This window comes from Branchiostoma belcheri, unplaced genomic scaffold (assembly GCF_001625305.1).
Source record: "Branchiostoma belcheri isolate BF01 breed outbred unplaced genomic scaffold, Haploidv18h27 scaffold33, whole genome shotgun sequence".
Classification (NCBI taxonomy): Eukaryota; Metazoa; Chordata; class Leptocardii; order Amphioxiformes; family Branchiostomatidae; genus Branchiostoma; species Branchiostoma belcheri.
This window is the reverse complement of record NW_017803943.1, coordinates 262,650-266,798: the sequence shown is the minus strand read 5'-3', so window position 1 is coordinate 266,798 and position 4,149 is coordinate 262,650.

Genomic DNA, 4,149 nt, shown 5'->3' with positions numbered 1-4,149 from the left:
GCCACGTGCTTGCACCACCAAGTCTTCCAAAGTCAAAGTAGATATAAGAGAACAACAATTAGGTTTGGTATACCATGCTCTGTGTGTTCAGTCATCTGTTAAAACTTCGAATTCCTGACTGCTTAATTAGATTTTTTCAAAATGACAACTTTTTTCTTCGCACGCTCGCATCAGTTTTTGCCCAATTGATGTCATCCATATAATCAAATCAGTATGGCCTTAGGTGCCACCGTTGGAATCTAGCCTCCTTCGCAGTGTTGTTGGGCGTCGGCGTTATTTTTTCTCTGAGCGACGCGAGTAATATGCGGCCACGAGGGACGATTTGCTGCCGAGGGAGTTTTTGCCACGGAGAGAAGGTTTCGCGCTCCGTGGCAAAAACTCCCTCGGCAGCAAATCGTCCCTCGCGGCCGCATATTACTCGCGTCGCTCAGAGAAAAAATAACGTAGTGCCTTAAATTACGTTTTTACCTAGCTAAGTCGACGACGCATCTCTTAAATGTTTTTAAATTGTGGAGATTTGAAATCAAGACCGGCACTGACTGTGAAAAATAAGGCTTGAATGAAATTTTACAATGTTAACGTATTAATACTGGTCTTTTTCTTTGATTATGAATTGTACGTCTGTAATAGAATCAGCAATTCAGCCATGTGGCTGCCAGTGATTTTAAATTTGAATAAAACCATTCATTCATTCATTCAAATCGTCCCTCGCGGCCGCATATCACTCGCGTCGCTCAGAGAAAAAATAACGCCGACGCCCAACAAGACTGCGAAGGAGGCTAATAAAAACGTGTGTTGAATGTACATGAACAGTGTAGGGGGACATTTTTCTGGCTGTGTCTGGGGTCTATTACGTGCACTTGCATCAATTACTAATTGTAATTGACATAACACCTGCATTTATGGTAATAAGACTTAATTTGGTTTGCGTTGCTCACTCACTTACTTTCGAATCAGATCTAAAGAGGTTGCATTTGCGTCATACCTCTCGTTTCATGCATTTCGTTTATATTCCACGCATATGCATGGTGAAGATGTTCTAGAGATTGGATATAATTATGCTTGATGTGCATGAGGCCTCTGCATTATTGTGTAAGTAATCTGTATCACTAAAGTGTATAGCGTAGTCCACATGCATCATTTTAATGCATTAAATGCAATCGTTATTGTATTTTTAAAGTGTGTTAAATTTTAATGTAAGCTAGATATGTAACAAGTAGGTTTTATCAATTGTAAAGAATTTTTAACAAATAGCTAATCTATAAGCGCATTTTGTGTTGTATTTTAAAGCCTTTCCAATTCAGCCAAATATGGCTGCTTACAGGCTTTTATGTGTAATTTGTGTAAGGCACAAATAAACCAGTCTCTCTCTCTCTCATATGAGTTACGTTGTATTATGTATTTAAGGTATAGGATTTTCTTCTTACACAACCAGTAAGGTTCTCACCTGCTTACGTTTCGATGTCTATCAGACACCTTCCTCCAACCTTCCTGGTTGTGTAAGAAGAAAATCCTATACCCTAAGTATCTTCCAACCTGATGAAATTATTTACGGTGTATTATGTATTGTTAATTTTATATGCCAGTATTATATATGAGTTTTGTTATCTCCTGTTGTATCATAAGTCCATGAAGCTTAAGTGGTTATTATGTACAAAGTACATCAGTATGTAATCATGAAGGTCCATCTGTGTTGGTACTTACACGTTTAAAGTTAAAACTTTTGATCCAACACAACAAAGTTCTCTGACCTAAAATGACTGGTCGAAAGCTCTAGGTGAGAGAACTTTGTTGTGTTGGATCAAAAGTTTTAACTTTAAACACATCAATATGTATGTATGTATCTATATAGGTATAGAAAGTACCTTCTAGTTCTTTTTGGTTCACTGGTAAAGTACCTAGCGTAACACACCAGATAGATTGTACAGATAGAACACTAAAGTGTAACTAAAATGGACTCCTGCACATCTTGATAAGTGTCGCGACGCGTGCTTCTAAACGTTGTCCTCAAATGGCCTTACGTAACTTTCGAGACGAGTAAGGAAATGGATTTTGAAGTTTCTTTGCCAAGGACGTTGCATTGAGACCACATTGAGGGATTCGAACCCAGGACCTCTAGACCCTACGTTTACAACCCCATCCACAACAACACCTTACCGCACTCTTTTATGGTTTTTCGTCATCGTTACGTTCCAGCATTGATAGAACAGTTCCTTTGCCAAGAACGCTTCTTTAAGACCGCATTGAGGGAATCGAACACAGGACCTCTAGACAACCCCATCCACAAAAACACTTTACCGCACTCTTTTATGATGTTTCATCATCGTTATGTTCCAGCATTGATAGAACAGTTCCTTTGCCAAGAACGCTGCTTTAAGACCGCATTGAGGGAATCGAACACAGGACCCCTAGACAACCCCATCCACAAAAACACTTTACCGCACTCTTTTATGATGTTTCATCATCGTTACGTTCAAGCATTGATAGAACAGTTCCTTTGCCAAGAACGCTGCATTGAGACCACATGGAGGGATTCGAACCCAGGACCTCTAGACCCTAAGCTTACAACCCCATCCACAACAACACCTTACCGCACTCTTTTATGATGTTTCATCATCGTTACGTTCCAGCTTTGACCCACGCAAAGTGCTTTGGCACGACAGTGAAATCAGACTGTATTCATTTGGCATTTGCGTCAACTGGGGAGTTTTTTTACTTGTTAACCATTGGAAATGGCTGTGATACTTTGACCTCAGGTACAGATACATCTGGGAAGGTTTCCAGCGCCATTCATTTATTCGGAACGAAAGCGATCGCTATTGCGGACCTCGAGACTGCAAATTGTCAGAAACGTTGATACCTTGACCTCCTCGCATGTTGAGACTGATGTAGTCAGATGCCGGATAACTTTATACATTATTTGGGAATCAGGTCACACAGGCGTCCTGCGATACCTTCACCTTCTGGGTCTCACATTAAGCGACTAAAGAAGCGTGGTGTAGTTTGCTGCCAGATAACTTCTTACTTAAAGTCTTTGAGAAAGCAGCCAGAAATGCGTTCTGCATTTCTAAGTATGTTTTGCAGTTTCATCGCCGAGATTCTGATTGCAGCGTATTCCAGTTTACAACTTGTTACGGAAGGAAAGAACGGTGGCGGCACAACGGGAGAAACTGAAGCAGGAGACAGACCCACATCACGTACTCTACCAACATGCTCCTGCACCAAAAAGACTCAAATCCAGACACAGCTTCCTGCACTCAGTTGAGTCACTCAGTGGCAGCGCAGAGTCACGGAGGATGGCCATGTGGTCCCACCATCTCCAAGAAGCTCCACATAAGTTAACCTTCACCCCGAAGGAATCCCTCCCTCCAGGAGCGGAGGAGGCATGGCCAACTTGGGCATGTCTCAACAGGTTAAGAACAGGCACAGGAAGGTGCAGGACACTAATGCAGAAGTGGGGCCTTGTCCCAGACGGACAAACTGCATGTGACTGTGGGCAGGAGCAGACTATGAGACACCTCCTTGTCTGCCCCCTCCTGCCCGAACCCTGCTCGAAGGAGGACCTGGAAGCCCTGACCCCCAGTGGAAGGGCATGTGCGGAGTACTGGAGGGGAAGAGTGTAGCAGTGAATGGTGACCCGAGGAGAAGACGGAAGGAACTTGCGTTACATAGTTTTACGCTTAAAGGCCTCATCAACACATTTTGCTCATATCAATCCTCTTCAGGTTTCTTAAAAGGGAACAGCTTTAGGAATCAAGTCATGTTTGTGTGGTCGTCTTTATGCAGTACTTTGTGAAGCTCTAGGTGAGAGAGCGCCGTCTGTCATCCCGGTTGCCATGACAACCAGTGGCGGGGGCAGCCTCCGCCCATATATGGAACAGTATCAGGAACAGTATATATGGAAAATTTCATGCTGACAGTTTCTTCCCCAGAACCACTTCACTGTGGAACAAGCTTCCCCGTGAATGTTTCACCGCTAATTACAACCTCCAACGGTTTAAATCAAGGGTGAACAAATATCTGACCACGCAGTCATCACTGTAACCCAAAACATGTAAGTGGCTCTCACGAGCCTTGTTTTGAGGTGAATCTAAAGTAAATAAATAAAAAAAGTACTCTTGTACTTGTCGTCCTTTGCTCTCTTCTCTC